At 44.0% G+C, this 16286-nt stretch overlaps 1 protein-coding gene across 1 annotated transcript in view; it reads right to left on the bottom strand.

Annotated features, from left to right (window-relative positions):
* Elmod1 (ELMO domain containing 1) overlaps positions 1-15515 on the bottom strand; it is a 52968-nt gene extending 37453 nt beyond the window's left edge. The window contains exon 1 of the mRNA XM_051156474.1: positions 15231-15515. The gene's annotated coding sequence lies outside the window, so the exon portion shown is untranslated. The remainder of the gene's footprint in view (positions 1-15230) is intronic.
* Between the last annotated feature and the right edge of the window lie 771 nt (positions 15516-16286).

The raw sequence follows: 16286 nt of genomic DNA on the forward strand, positions 1-16286 counted from the left end.
GTTCTTACAGCAAGCATATTGCATTAGTGCAGGATTTTTTATTAATTTATTTATTCACTTACATCCTGGTCATAGCCCCCTCCCTCCTTCCCTCCCAGTCCCACCCTCCCTCCCCATCCCCTCTCCCCTATTCCTCAGAAAAGGGGAACCCATCTACCCATCTACCCCAGCTTGTCAAGTTGCATCAGGACTGAGTTTGGCCTCTTCCCCTGTGGCCTGGCAAGGCAGCTCCATCAGGAAGAAGTGATCAAAATTCAGGCAACAGAGTCCATGTCAGAGACAGCCCTTTCTACCCTTACTAGTGGACCCACATGAAGCCTGAGCTGCCCATTGGCTACATCTACGTAGAGGACCTAGGTCGAGTCCATGCATGGTCCTTGGTTGGTGCTTCAGACTCTACAGGCCCCTCTGGGCCCTGGGTAGTTGGCTCTGTTGGTCTTCTTGTGGAGCTCCTGTCTCCTCCAAGTTCTTTTATCCTTCCCCTCACTCTTCCACTAGTCTCCCTATGCTTCTCCCAGTGTTTGGTTGTGAATCTCAGCAACTGTTTCAAATCACTGCTGGGGGGAGCCTGTCAGAGGACAACTCTGATAGGTTCCTGCCTACAAGCACAGCAGGGTGTTTTTTAAAATAGTGTCAGTGGCTCAAGTGCAAGATATTAATACCGGAAACCAGGTGATAATATAAAGGAACCATCTGTATTACTTTTGAAACTTCTCTGTAAGCAAGCACCATACTAAACTTACATGTTTTAAAGAAGATTTAAAGCCTCTAATGCTTTAGCCAGAGTTAGGCAGTAAAGACGCAGGGTGAATAAGAGGGGCATGGCTGCATCCTTCAGGCCTAACCATCTTGAGTGACAGGCTGAATCAGGATACAGCCCATGTCCATCACAACAGTTCTTCTGCATGAGGGTGAGACTGCGCTAGGGCTCTCGTAATACAGAGGTGGTGAGGATCAGGTTTCAGTCAGGAATATGTTGTCAGAACTGGTAGATCATTTTATCCTCAAGTAGTTCAGTTGCCTATGGCTACAAGACTGATTTACCTTTAAAAAACCTTTCATGTCTATTAGCAGAATAATAATAATAATGAGTTCTCCCCTAGGGAGTATGACCTATTGAGTCACAGGTTCTTGGCCAGACACCAAGATGGCTGGTGAGGGAAGTGGGATGGAGCAGGGAGGAGTTGGGGAAGGAGTCGATGTGATCAAAACACATTAGTCCACTATTCTCAAAGAACTAATAAAAAATAAAATAAAAGATAAAATTTAAAGCACACACACTTTATCTCATAACAAAATAGGACAAATGAAATGATACAATATTAAAGCTAAAGAAAAAAAAAAAACTCAAGCAAAAGCTTTCTGTGATATACACCGTGGTTCCCGAACTTATTCACGGGGTTGGGGTGCGGGGGGCACCTTCCCCAGTGTGTATGTGGCTAGCACTGTGCCTCATAGTCCAGGACTATGAGGAAGACTTTACCACCCATGGGGAAAGTTGCCAATGTGGTAGGGAGGGTACTGGTGGCTATGATGGAAAGTTCTGGAAAGAAAGTTCATAGCCTGAGTCTACAACTGGCCAGCTGGTCGCTTCAGTCAAGCTGCTCAGTCTGTGCAGGGCTCAGTGGGGCGAGCAGCCATATCTACCTTGCAAGGTAGTTCCAAGGCTGAGCGCCCCAAAGCATGTCAGTGCTTGACGTGCTCGCCTCTTTCATGGAAATTAAGGAAAACATAAAAGCTGCTCTGAGCACTGTCCGTTCCCTGTGACTTTCTGCCTAGAGAGAGGTTGTTCTAGGGCGGGCACAATAATTCTCTGTTGTATTCTGCATCCTTAATATCGTTCAAAATCTTTTTTAAAAAATTGTGGTTGGTGTGTGTGTGTGTGTGTGTGTGTGTGTGTGTATGTCTGTGTGTGTATGTATGTGTGTGTAAAAGACACACCTGTGTGCTTGCTTGGAGACCAAGGGAGAATGTCAAATGTTCTGCTCTATGACTCTCTTGCTTATTTCCTTGAAACAAGGCCTCTCACTGAGGCCTTTAGGGGGTTGGGGCAGCAAATCCCAGAAACCCTCCTGTCTCTGCCAGTGTCGGGGTTACAGGAGCCTGACTCTATGCTCAGCTTTTACATGGTACTAGGCATCTGGACTCAGGTCCGCACACTTGTGCACTCTTATCCACCAAGCCGACTCCTTATCCCCACAAACGACCTGTTTTTTTCTTTCTTTCCTAACCAGGTTCCTCCACTGTACGATGCCCTGTATGCTACACACTATCTGTATTATTTGTCAGAATGAACGCTGTATCTTTCTTAGGAAAATGCACATTAAAGGTATCAATCAATAATAACATGGGTAAAACAAACTCTCAATTTCCCACCTGGAAGAAAAAAAAAAACAAAAACCCAGATCTTCTTTTCCCTCTAATAAAAAGTACGATCATAAACTAGGCTTGCTGAGCCCGGCAGGGCCCGGCAGTGATTTGTCTCCGTGTGTACAGAGATGAACAGACCCATAGAGAAAGATCAAATGATTGAGCTTGCTGATCAAACACCCCGAGACAAGTTGGCACTTCAGTATGGGGCTGTGCTGTTATCTGCTTTGTCTCTCTTTTTCCAGCTGAGAGGAACGGGACAGCGATGAGTAGCCCAGGACTTCTGAGAGGCACCTGGCCCCCCAACATCAGGGGACTTGCCCTGCCTTCTTTGAGCTTGAAGTTCCCTGCAGTTCTTTGTGAAGTACCACCGTGTAAGCCCATCTCTTCCATCCAGCCATTGAACACCCCAGGGAAAGAGTTAGAGACTCCACTAGAGGCAGCAGAGCTCCTTTCTTCACAATCTTAAACCCTATACAAGAGGGTGGGGAAGAAGAGAGAAAAGAAAAAGAAAAAGCTGCCCTCTCTGTACAGTCTTCAGCTTTTAACTGACTGTGTCCACTGACAACCAAAACGCTTGTGGGCGTGTGGTGCTTACTCATGTATAAAGAACATTCCACAAAGTGACTACGGTTTCATTCTAGTATCTGTCCAATTCATGAATAAGATTAAGGAAGTAAGGATTACCCCAGTATTTTAAAAAGTTATATAGAGAACATTTTAAAAAACTAAAATCCAACCTTAAGAATTGAATCTCAGTTTATGGAATTAAATAATGGTTAATTTTTACACACAACTTGCTAAAAGTTAGGCAACAACCAATGGGCTCTGCTTATGTAAACACAATCCTAGCCACTTCATAAAGTGAGTCATAACAATTGTCTCTACTTTGCAGCTGAGGAGACTGAGCTAGAAGAAGGTCCATGCTAGCATGAGGTTCAGGAGGCTCTGGCACTCAGCTCACTTTTGTGATGCCTCTAGAAGCCACTGGGGACAATATTCCAGATAGACAGGGAAAAGAGAGTAAAAACTGCATTTAATTTACACTAAAGTGAAAAGCCAGGAAGCCGTCACATATATCCCAAACTCCACAGCATCCTTAGGGAGCTACCTAGGAGGCCACCGGCCAGGAACTTCTGACCTCGTCTATGTGTTTATGGCCTTTCTAGAATGTAATGGGGAAAAAAAAAAAAAAAAAAAATGGAGACAGCATTCCTCAGTGAGGTAGAGAGACAGAAATCTACTAAAAATAGATAGATGTAAGTGGGCCTGGAGAGATGGCTAAGTGGTTACGAGCACTGGCTGCTCTTCCAGAGGACCAGGGTTCAACTCCTGGCACACACACGGTGGCTCACAATCTTCTGTAGTGCCAGCCCCAGGATCCTACACCCTCTCTTGGTCTCCGTGGGCACTGCGCATATGTGATGCACAGATATACATGCAGGGAAAACATCCTCACATACAGTAAATATAAAACAAATATCTTTTTCTTTAGAACAAGAACTAGATATGTTTCCCTTTGGATCCATCTCTTCCTCAGTATTTTTAGGTGGAGAAGACAAAATGGAGGGGATGCATGAGCCTTCTAGAAAACTCCCACGCTTCCAAATACCTGAAGCTGACATAGTTTAAGGATCAGATGAACTCATCTCACATGAATTCTTTATTATGCTCTGCATGCATGCCTGTCTCGAGATGATTTCCATAAAATTAGCGGGGGGGGGGATGTGTCCCTCTTCAAAATGGGCATGCCAGCAGGGAACACATCTGCAATGAGACACCAGGCAAGGACGCAGAGGCAGACTGTGGGTAAGGAGGCAGGGCCAAAAACGATCCCACCTGAACTGCTGGGCTCTGCCTGAGCAGAGCCACAGACCAAACAAGGACAGCGCCAAGCTTTTCAGATCAAATGGGCCCAGCATCAGATTTTAGGTTGGGGGGTGAAGAAATTAGCAGATTCAGATAATGTCTATATTTTCAGCCTGCTTCATATTTGATCAGGTCCTGAGAAGTAATGACTCTATACAAGGAAAGATGAGAGACTCGTGATTTTTATTTTATTTTATTTTATTTTTTGAGACTCGTGATTTTAAAGGGATACAGTGCAATAAAACAACACATTGAGAGAAGAAAGACAGGAAATGGGAGAAATTAGTAAGGTGATAAAGGACAAATAGAATAAAAAAAAGGAAGAAAAGAAAAATCCTAAGGCTGTGAGCATTTGAAGTATGGATAAAATGCAATTTGGGGTGTAGGGTATTCACATGAGGACAGAAAACTAGCAATATTAAAGTCACTGCCTTGGTGAAAAAACATTTTGAAATTGTACAGTTACCGTTCACACATGGCACCCAGCATATCCCACCAGAGGTATAATGTCCACGCACAGCCATCTCCCTGAGGCCAAGGTCCAGAGCCTTCCTGACTTCCTTCCTCAGCAATTAGCTTCAAAACTGCCCTGCCGACATGCGCTAACACGACAGCTAGGAAGGCTTGTCCCTTCCTCAGACATAAACACTCACCTGAGGTTTATTTAGTGATTTATGGTAATGGCAGTCCGTGCTCGCTGCAGAAGTCGAGGCTGCCTGTAAGTTTGCTCACGGCCTGCTTCAATAGCTTAGGGTTCTCTGCCTTCCAAGGCAGTGACGGGTTGGTGGGCACAATTAGTAAAAGTCTGTCTCTGGCTTTTAAAAGACTCTAGAACATTTAAAATACAGTAGTCCACCTGACACAAAATATCCTCAGTATTTTAGTTTTGAAAATTAAAAATCTAAATAAAAATCATTATAAAAGGCTGGAGATATCTGGATACAGTTTCTCACACTAAAAGTAAAATGCACTTTCTTGGGAAACACAAATCTGGATTGGAGAAGGGTTGAGTTCCGGGGTATTACCAAGTCTTACTATTATGATGTCTTAAGTAATATGAAAGTAATACCCCAATATAAACAAAACCTCCTTTTCATGGATTTATTTTCTCATCTTAGTTTTAGTTTTGTGTATGTGTGCACGTCTGTGGCTGCATATGCGCACATGCGTGCAGGTGGCCACGAAAGCCAGAGGCATCTATTGTTTGATGCATTATTATCATTATTATTATTATTGTTATTATTATTATTTCAGGTATGGTCTCTCACTGAACTCAGATCTCACTGATTTGGCAACATTGGCCCCAGGAACGCTCTTATCTTCACCTCCTCAGCTCTGAAGCGACAGGCATATGTCACTGTGCCTGGAATTTTACATGGAAAAACTCAGGCCCTAATGGTTACATGGCAAGCACTTTACAGACTGAGCCATCTCCCCAGGTTTACTCAGAATATGATATCAATGACATCCAAGGTTCAGTGGAATATGGATGGGAAAGGAGGAACCGAGTGGTGGTGATTAAGACATGACGTACTCGCCCAATGTCCAAACTTTATACATTAAAAAGAAAAAAAAAATGGTTGCCTCATGGAATAGATGAAATACAATATTTATTGTTCTGACAAGTATCCCTTTTTATAGCCACCTCCCACCTTCAAACTAAAGCCATATTCAAGAGCACTATGCTCATGGATACACGTCCCCACCTTTAGTTTGCCATTGGAGTTCCTACCTTTTAAAAATTGTCCCCAGGCCACTAGCTTATGTCACGCAAGGTGACTTGTCTCATAAACACTAAAAGAATGAATAAACTTCTCCCAGAATGCTGTGTACTCAGTGAGTCCTGGTGGCTGATGACTACTCTTCCGTTAGCGTAGGATTAGGCCTGTGCTGATCAGGCCATACCACTGCAGAAACAGAAGGAGTGGACCTTGGTGGACCTACACCCCCAACACCTAAGAGGCTAAGGCTGGAAGATCGCCAGGATTTCAAGGTCAAAGCCATACCCCAAACAAACCAAACTCTCTCCGATTGAAGCAGAAAATGTGCTTGTCACGAAAACAATCCCCAGATTTTCATGTGGGCAAGGAAATAAGGTTTGAAGACTACAAAGCCAAAACAAAACAAAACAACAAAGCCCTCAACATGTGACGGAGAAGCAGCCTGCTGAAGAAACTTCTACTGCCACCACCAGGCAAAGGCTGGTACTGCTTCCACACCATCTGGCGTTGGTAGAGGGACTTTATATGACTGGAACCCTTGGAATGGAGTTTGGATGTCCGGAACAGGTCTAAGGTTCAAGCGTGTATGAAAGAAAGAAAGAAAGAAAGAAAGAAAGAAAGAAAGAAAGAAAGAAAGAAAGAAAGAAAGAAAGAAAGAAAGAAAAAGAAAGAAAGAAAACATGGCACTATCAACTCCTGTTGTGAAAAGTGGGGTCTATTTTGTAATGTAGGAAAGTCCTGTGATGGTTAATTTTATGTGTCCACTCGACTGGCCAAGGAATCCCAGTTGCATTACTTCTGGACATGTCTCTGAATGTAGTTTCCAAATAAGATCAGCGTTTGAATCCCTAGACTCAATAAAGCGCATTTCTCTTCCCAATGTGGATTGCCATTATCCTATCTGCTGTGGGACTGAACAGAACAAAAAGGTGGAGGCAGGAGGAATTAGCCTCTCACACGACGGGCTGAGAACTGATGTATTCTTGCCCTTGGATAGAATTACAACAGCTTTTTCTGGGTCTCTGGTTTGCAGATAACAGATTATGCACTTTTCAGCTGCCACAATCAAAAAAGCCCTTTCCTCATAATAAATTTCTTCACACACACACACACACACACACACACACACACACACACACACACACGCAAACACACACACACATATACAGACACAGAGAGAGAGAGAGAGAGAGAGAGAGAGAGAGAGAGAGAGAGAGAGAGAGAGAGAGAGAGACACTTAACACATCTGTATGTGTGTGCACAAATGTGCCTATCTCTCTCTGGTTCTCTTTCTCTATATAACAATGAATACAGTCCTTAATATAGGATAGGATTTTGAAGGCCATGTTTAAAAAGAGTAACAAATGTCCATTCTACAGTATAAACAAATGTCTCTGAACACCAAAACATGATGCAGAGAGATGCCTGAGACTACACACCCAATGTCATGCTTAATTAGATGAACAACTTATGACACATGCCTGGCTTTGTGGCTGCTGAAGAACATCCCCATTTAGAATGAACAATTTCAAGTATGAGCTTACATAATTAAAGAATATTCTGGAAATAACACAGTAGAAGTCAAGGAGTAGATGTAGTAATTTAACTGTTTACGGATTAACTTGTGACTGTTGGTTGTCTAGGCAATGATTAAGTATAAAATAATAAAGGTATATATTAAATTTAAAACAAAGGGCAGAGATACAATGGTTTTCTGCTGCATATAGTTTTTAAGTTGAATTAGACATCGGCAGATTCACATGTGTAAACACCTAGGACTCAGTTTGAAGTCTACAGTCAAATGTAGTTGATTTTTAGGTTGTCTGAGTCCAAGTCCTACTCAGGGGAATCATTCTTTCTTCTTATGCCTCATGGGTGTCCCAGGTGAGCCACCTTATAGGTAGTGTGCTGCACATCATGTTTCTGGGCCTCTTTGATCTGAGCTTGGACCATTTGTGAATCCAACCAAAAGTTCTTCTGCTCATATTCAAGTGAACTAAAACCATTTCCATAATCCAACAGTAGACAAACTGGGTCTTCCACACTCTGGTCTTGGAATTGAGTTTAGATCCCAAATGAACTTCATATCCATCCTCTGTTAAAAATATAATCTTAGTCTTGATTTTTTTTTTCTGGGTCAAGGGTTATCAAGTTGAATCCTGATTATTATCCAAAGTCTCTATTTCTGACATGTTTATAATAACCTATGTAGATTTAGCTCATTGGTTGTAAAAAAAAAAAAAAAGGTTGTAAAAATATGGCCAATAAGCAACTCTAAAGTAAACCAATGAAACCCACCTTCTATACTGGTTTCCATATTCTCTCAACATACTTGGTCAACATGAAACCGCATCTCAGATTTCAATTCTGTATCTCACTCTTAAATTGTTCAAGAGCCGAATTGACAAACTGTGTCTTGGAAGGATTACGTGTATATGTATTTTTAAAAATGAACCTATTATATACATTTCTAGATGAACTATCATTTAAAGGAATAGTGAAGGAAATGTCTGTACGGAATGACAACTAAGATACAACCTGTGTTGTTAAATCTTGATCTGTATTTATTGGGCCATGCATACACTATACACAGGACAGATATGAAGGCATCATATCTTAGGCATTTTAATAAAGGCCTTTTAAATTATGACACATAATATACATCTCAATTAACGCAGTTTTAATGGGTGTTTACTATTTGAAGACAGCCTATGATTAAGCTTCACAACCAAAAGCAATTGATTACATTTTTAAAAGCTAATTTAAATGGATCTTCAGGCTAAAGGCACTTTAAAATTAAAACTTAAGTGTCCCACACTGGTTGCAGGATCTAGAGACATCAGTCTGGAATGGAACAGGAAACTTCTTTCTTGCTGGCCAGCTGTTGTACTGCTAGCAGGTGTTATGCAAGCCCCTGGAAAATCTGCTAGTCTTACCTAGTACTAGATCCTGCATAGTACAAAACTGACCTGGCTGGCAAGCTATGCTGCTGGTCCAATAATGGTGTGGCTGATCTGGAGGTAACTAACTGTTTTCTCATTGGATTTTAGGCATGCTTCACAAGGGAGAGACTCATGTCAGGTACTGTAAGCTTGTCTCTGAGAGGGTTGTAGGCCACAGGAGGAACCCACCCTTGGTGTTTTGTCAAACTGCATTGTAAATATTTATGTTATCCCCAAAGGTTAGCGCTGCTCCCAGCCTTGGTCAGAGAGGCTACTTTTTGTAATAAGCAGCAGTCAATCCAGAGACTCCAAACTGGTTCAAGTGCTGAGAATAAATGGCTGTGGGTGCCCAGTCCTAATCAAACATCTATTTTTAACTGCTCCCCTCCCAAGACTCAGGAAAGATCATGGAAGAGGGAGTAGGAAAACAATGCAATCACTGGAAGACGAAAAAGAATGTCGTAGAATGGGGTCTTCTGGGCATGACATCACCACTGCACTCCTGAACTTCCTACAGCAGACCAAGAGAGTCCAGATTCCAGGACGGATACAGGCAGGACCCAGCAGGCCTCATCTTTAGCTAAGGAGCTGTTGACAGCTAATGACTACCAGAGGCCTCTGAGGACACTGGCACTCATGCACATAGCACAAGCACAGATCTTTGTAAAGATTCAGCTTTTCACCAGGTAGTTGCACAAGGGAAAATAGGAAGGAGAGTGTTTTAAATAAGCACCTGTGTCAGGCTTTTCAGTTAATAAGTTCAGCCTGATAGTAGGTGAAGAACTCTGAATCTGCATCATTGGTTTGTTTGTAACTGATCCTAAAAATTACTATTGCTTACTTCTATAGTTTGGTGTGTGTGTGTGTGTGTGTGTGTGTGTGTGTGTGTGTGTGTGTGTGTGTGTGTGCATGTGCACAGACTTGCACTATAGTATAAGTGGAGATCAGAGGACAACCTGCTGATGTTGGTTCTCATCTTCCATTATATGGGGCCCAGAGATCAAAGTCAGATCATCAGGCTTGACAGTAAGTCTGATCCATCTTGATTACAGGAGACTGATTTATTTTTGGGAGTTTGGGGTTTTTGTTGTTGTTGCTGTTTGTTTGAGACATATATATGTGTGTGTGTGTGTGTGTGTGTGTGTGTGTGTGTGTGTATTCCCTTCCTGGCTATATATATATTCCCTTCCTGGCCAAAAACTTAGTATGTGCACCAGGCTGGTCTTGCACCTCTCAAATGCTGTCACTAGAGGTGTCTTCACCACCACCTCCAGCTGGGCCTGTTTTTTCAAAGGAATTTCATACATTCTACTTAGGCAACAACCAAACTGCTTCACTTCCACAATTTAAAATTTTTAAAAATCCAATCTGTGTAATTATTTCAATAGCACAGGAAACATCATACAGAGTAGACTCACGTTACATAAGTTTCTAATTTATTTGCCAACAAAGATATTCATCTATTGAGACCACAGCAAGGCCTCAAGTTTATTTTATAGATATAAACATCAGAGTTGGCAATCATATTATAACTATTAACCATCATACTTTCTATTTTATAGCAGGGAAACAAGTTTAAGATATGATGCCATTTGCCCATAGTCAGCATGAGGGGGCTGGAAGGTCACTTGCTCATGGTATGCAAAAATATTGTGTTTACTGAATGTTTGGATTCAGGGTGTTTACTAAAGACTTAGACTATGAATGAGCACTTGGCATCACCTGAGGCTCTCTGGGTGATAGTCCACATAAGCGGTCACTGGGGACCACTGCAGTAAATCTTCCTGTAAGAAGCTGTGTGTGTCCACAAGAAACCTTGTTGAAAATATGACCTAGGCTCTACTTGCCTTGAACTTTAGCGATTTTGATATGTCCCTTGGTCACAGTTATTTCTCCCACATAAACTCAGAATTGTGGCAGGAAATTAAGGCAGGAGAACGTTTGACTTTCCGCAAAGAGGACTGGTGTAAATTCCCGAATTAGACTATTTTCCGCTCTATCTTAAAGGATGGCCATTTATTTGATAAGACTATTTTGTGAGATGTGTCAATACAGAGTAGCTCTAATCATTTTGAGAGTTTGTGTTAGAATTATAAGCCGGGCCTCATGGATCAAGCGTTAATCCCAGTTACTCGAGCTGAGGCAGGTGGACCACGCGTTCAGGGCTTTCCTTGATAACAGAGAAGGTTCAAAGCCACCCTAAATAACTTAGAGAGACTGTCTCAAAGTAAGCGTTTGGAGTTTTTGTTTTGTTTTTTATCCCTCTCAGGGATGTAATGCCTCTCAGCACTTAGAGTGTTTGCCTGGCTTAAAACTCTAGGTGCATCCTCCCAACTCCCTGCACCCCTCCCAACATTTAAAAAAGAAGAAAAAGAAAAAAAAAAGTGAAAATTAGCCACACCTTTAGGCTGTTCTGAGTGGAGATCGCTAAGATAACTAGGTTTCTTGACAGAAGGGTAACCTTGATTAGCATCCTATAATTGGGTATTGGAGTTTTGCCAATTAGAATCATGAAGAAACAAGTGATGGGCCTCTACAGGAAATGCATGTCTTTAACCTTCAACTTCCGTGCAGTATCCTGTGCTAGCCCTAGTCATTAGCACTCCCAGCGTCTTTACATACACAGTTGTGTTTGCTTTGGTATTGTTTGGGAATTAATTTCATTCGGAACACTAAGTAGGTACTCTCTGATGCTACAAGCATATGGTCATTTTCACATGGTGCTATTTCTGTAAAATACACTTTCTTTCCACCACTGGCATCTGCTTCCTTAAAGATAACTGAAACAGAAAATGATAGCAATTTAATGTCTTTCCTCATTCAGAGCAACAGATTTTCTAAAACCCAAACATATGCTTATCTTATTTCAAGAAATTGTACCAAAAGAAGCTGAATATTGATTGGCACCTCATTTGATACATTTAAATATCTACATTTATATAAAAGAAAAAATTTAGAGGAGCAATACATTCCAATATTGCGTGATGATTGGTTTGTTTGTTTTGTTTTAATCTGAAGAGACCAGGGTGGCAGTGGGACAATGAAAAAGCACCCAATAATGTTAGTCAAAGGGCAGGTCACCTGCTTTGTAAGAGACAATGAGAGGGGCTGGAGAGATGACCCATTGGTTAGAACACTGGCTGTGCTATTCCAGAGGACCCAGGTTCAGTTCCCAGCACCCACACGACAGCTTACAAGCATCATTAGTTCCAACTCCAGAAGATCCAGTGTCCTCTTCTTGTCCCCAAGGGCACCAAGCACACACATGGTGTACAGACATACATACAGGCAAAACACCCACGCACATTAAAAAAAAAATTAATTAAAAAGTTCTTTTTTTAATGTAGTGAGATGTCTTTGCTCAACTGCCATTAGCCAGTTCCTACACGTGCCTTATCTCCGCTACTTCTTCATTCCCATCAGGAACTATTAAAAAGTCTTTCTTGGGGAGGTTGGAAACAATGTAAAAGCCAGGAGACAGGAAGGAGTGTTGTGAAACACTGTATTTGGGGTATGCTAGGGCCATTTTGTTTCCCTAACTGAGGATATTGGGTAAAATCCTGTAACTTGTAGCTTCATTTGGCTCCCAGGGACCATTGTCTTTATACCTTTCTCCCATGAATCAACACTGCTGGGCAGCTAAATAGCTTACTCCTTGTGTGGGGATGTCTAGCAGAATTCTGTGTCTTCCTCCAGGCTCTGACATTGATCCCTCCCAACACACACACACACACACACACACACACACACACACACACACACCCCTCACACTCCTGGCAAAGCAAGTCCTACGTCAGCTAATGCATACCCATCGCCAGTCCCTATTTCTTCTTGTCTTTGGATTCCTGGCAACTCTCACAGAGCCTAACAAGTAGAAGTATTCAGCAAATAGGTGCAGAACAGAGAACACTCACTCTCAGGCGTGAATTATTCTCAATAGCTGGAGCTGAGCGTGCCCCAGATTGTCTGCAGAGCAGCATATGACTTCTGTTCCACTTCATTTTTTTCAACCCATAAGTGACCCAAAAAAGAGGAGGAAAGAAATGTTTTCATTATAGGGTTTCCAGGGGAAAAAAAAAGGACTGGTCCAGTCCAAACCAAATTTCAGAGAAACAACTAATAATTTTTAAGGTATAGTGATGTATTTAAACTAAAACAGTATGTGCTGTTTATTTGAAATTCAAATTTAGTGAAGCAGCCTCAATTTTTATTTACTGAGTCCAACAACCTTAAAAGTGATTAAAAAAAAAAAAGTCCTTGGAGGATGCAGGGTCTGCTTCCTTGACACGCCTGGAAATCTGTGTCTGAGCTCTGCAAACTTCCCAACCAGCCAGATTTTTACAACTGTGGATGCAGCTGGGTTTCCTTCTGAGCGATTTGGTGACACACTTTAGGAACTGTTACTTGTTACATAATAGCTCCGGTGGTTTATTAATTCCATAGAAGTCCTTCCTAATTCCACCTATCAATTGTTTAGCCCAGGTGACACTAAAATGTTGGTTTCCAGCTCCCCTGAAAAGCTAACATTCACACAGCAAGTCACCATAGAGGAAATGAGGGAATTTTCACTTCAGGGTTGTTTTTCTTCATTAGTTGGACACAGCAACACATACTGTCCTCAGCCTGGGAGAAGTGGCCTGGGCAGGCAGAAATGGAGCCCATGACGTAACTGCAGTAGGTCTTTGTTGGAAGAAGAGTCTTTCCTTAATGTAAAACATCTGTAAATTGAAGGACTTGGCCTCCTCCTGGGCCTGGACTTGCAAGAGAGAATTACTGCCTCTCGTTTTGTCACAGGGATGCTGGAGCTTTTGGTTAGCAAAAGAATTCCTTGTAGATGGGTCAAGATTACCGATCTGTCTCTCACATACCTGGGGGTACGGGGAAGCCGACTTGCTGTGCAAATGAGTAGCAACTTAGAGACCTGGCAACTATGCAGTGTATCAATTTACTGCTTAGCTGTGATGGTACAGTAGGAGTTATAGCCCAAAGCGGAGGTGCTGCAATCCAGAAAGTTCCCTGAAGTAAAACATTATTTTGCCATTCTTGAAAGCAATATCTTACAGAGAAAGCATTCGGCTTCCCCCACCCCCTACCCCCACAAGAGAGAGGTTAAGAAGAAACATCTCCCAGTGGTGAGGAATAAGAACGTGTGCTTTTGGTAAAAATTCCAACCACACTGACCTCAAAAGGAAACTTCTGGGGTGAATATGCCTAAGACTGCTGTTACTCCGTGTTGTCACAAGACAAGGAATTATGACGTTTATCCCGATGTAGGCATGCTACCTGCTTTCCACCATATTGGCAATAGCAGTTAAGGACGGTTGTCAAGCGACCCACACAACATGCACACGCTGCTGAGATGCTGAACAAAGCCTGGATGGCTGCCTAAAATCGGTCTCTCCAAATGACAGCCTCAATTTATGACCCTAGTCTAAGGCTCACAGGGATTTGTCTTTTTCTCAGTTGGTAGAGGGGGGAAAGAGATGAAATTTGGAAAGCTCCAAGCAGCGGCTGGGGCTTCCATCTGTCTGTGCGGGGCAGAAAGGCTTACACACACGTATTCATTAAACTTGATCTGAAGCAAGCGAGTCTGTGAGGTCGTTTCTGAAATATTCATAAGGTCTGTTACCGGACTCGCCACTTAGAGAGGTTGAGCAGAAACACCAACAGGGGGAGCAGTAGGTGCCCACGCTAGGAAATAAAAGCACTAAAAAACAAAAAACAGCACACCTCGCTCCACTGTTCTGGTTTTAACAGCTCTCAGGGATGCTGTTCTCTGCCAGCCTGTTCAACTGCACCTGCCCAAGAGATGCTCCAAGAGTGGAGTTTCCCACAATGGGAGGAGGTGCGCGCGCCAGCCTGGCCGACCTGGGTCGGGGTGGAGACTCGGCGGGGACCTTCAGTCTACAGCTCTGCCACTCTGCCGCCTGGCACCGCCCTGGGGCCTGACAGGCAGGACTGAGGGCTACCCAGTGGCCAGGACCCTCCACTGGCCCTAGCCAGGTCGTCCTTTGTCCCCGTTTGGGATCTCTCCCTAGGCTCCCGCAGTGGCGTTCAGTAGCTAGGCGACCCGTGCCTCCGGGACACAAACAGCTTCCAGCTCTGACCCGCAGCGCCACTGCTGTTAATTTACCAGCACAGGATGAGAAAGAGGATTTATAGCTTTGGGTGATTCTGGCGCTCCTGCACCCAGGTAGTGCGCACTTTCATCCACGTCCCCTCACTGTCCCCAACCCTGAGCGTTTCTGCTGTGCCCTACAAGCTCAGCTGCCACCTCTCTCTTTTCCAAGGGCATTCACCCTTTGGCTCCTCTAGGGTCGCGACTCACCGGGACTGGGAAGGCGGTGGGCTTAGCAGCTCAGGGAGAGCGACAGGGTGGTCTCCATCTCCGCCTTTGCTCTGGCTACGCACTGGCGACTGTGAAGGGGGCGACTGGTCCCCGCGCAGAAGCTGGACAGAGGCGGCCGCGACTGCCGCACTGGCTGCAGGCGCAGGAGGGGCGGGGGCGGAGCGGGAATCTGGGTCGCGTGGAGCCCGGCAAGCCAGGATGCACCCTGGGCGGCGGACAGAGAGGAGGCGACTAAGAGCAGCTGGGGAGGGCGTGCAGAGGTTTCCCTGGGAGCAAGACGCGGGCGGCTACTGAGCATGCTCAGTTCCGGAATCCCGGGGAACGGGCGCGGTGGGGGTTGGGGGGTGGAGGGGGGCGGGACTGAGTGCGGGCCCCACGCCAGATTCTGGGAAGAAAGGGTTAAAACTGCGGAGTAGCCCGCACTGGCCTAGTTAAATTGTGCACGAGTCTAGTCGACCACCCCTAAGGAAATCCAGGGCTGAAAACCAGGGGAGACTTGTCAATGGGATTCCCGAAGAATCTAGGCAAGGCGTGTTCTCCAGTTCCTCCCTGGAGGATTGTCCAGAAGTTAAAGTTTGATTTTAGTTCATCTTCAACCTCCTCCCAGTCCAGATACCCAACCCTCACTTGCTTTCCTGCGTGCTCTGCCTCTGGGGCCTCCCCTGCCTCTCCCGCCTCTCCCGTATTCTTAGACAGGTTAGGTGAAGTTGTCAAAGAACCAGCTCTTTAATTAGGTGTAACTGCATCTTCCCACGTCCCATACACGTGTTTCAACCAGAGCTTCAGAAACAACGGCTTATCCCAGGCTTAAGTATAATGGGATGGATTAGAGACATCCGGTCTGCAGTTTTTTTGGGGGGGGAACACGGCCTCGCAGTGGAATGGCCTAACCCTTGTACACCCGCTCCCCATCTCTCGGTCGTATTTTCTGTTTCAGGAAGGCCATCTTCGTAGATAAGAGTTTCTGCACAACACAGGAAAGCAGGATGGCTTTTGAAATGGACGGTTCTTCCTAAGGCTTTGCTTTTGCTTATG

The sequence above is a fragment of the Acomys russatus genome, chromosome 14 (genome assembly GCF_903995435.1).
Source record: "Acomys russatus chromosome 14, mAcoRus1.1, whole genome shotgun sequence".
In the NCBI taxonomy this organism is placed as follows: Eukaryota; Metazoa; Chordata; class Mammalia; order Rodentia; family Muridae; genus Acomys; species Acomys russatus.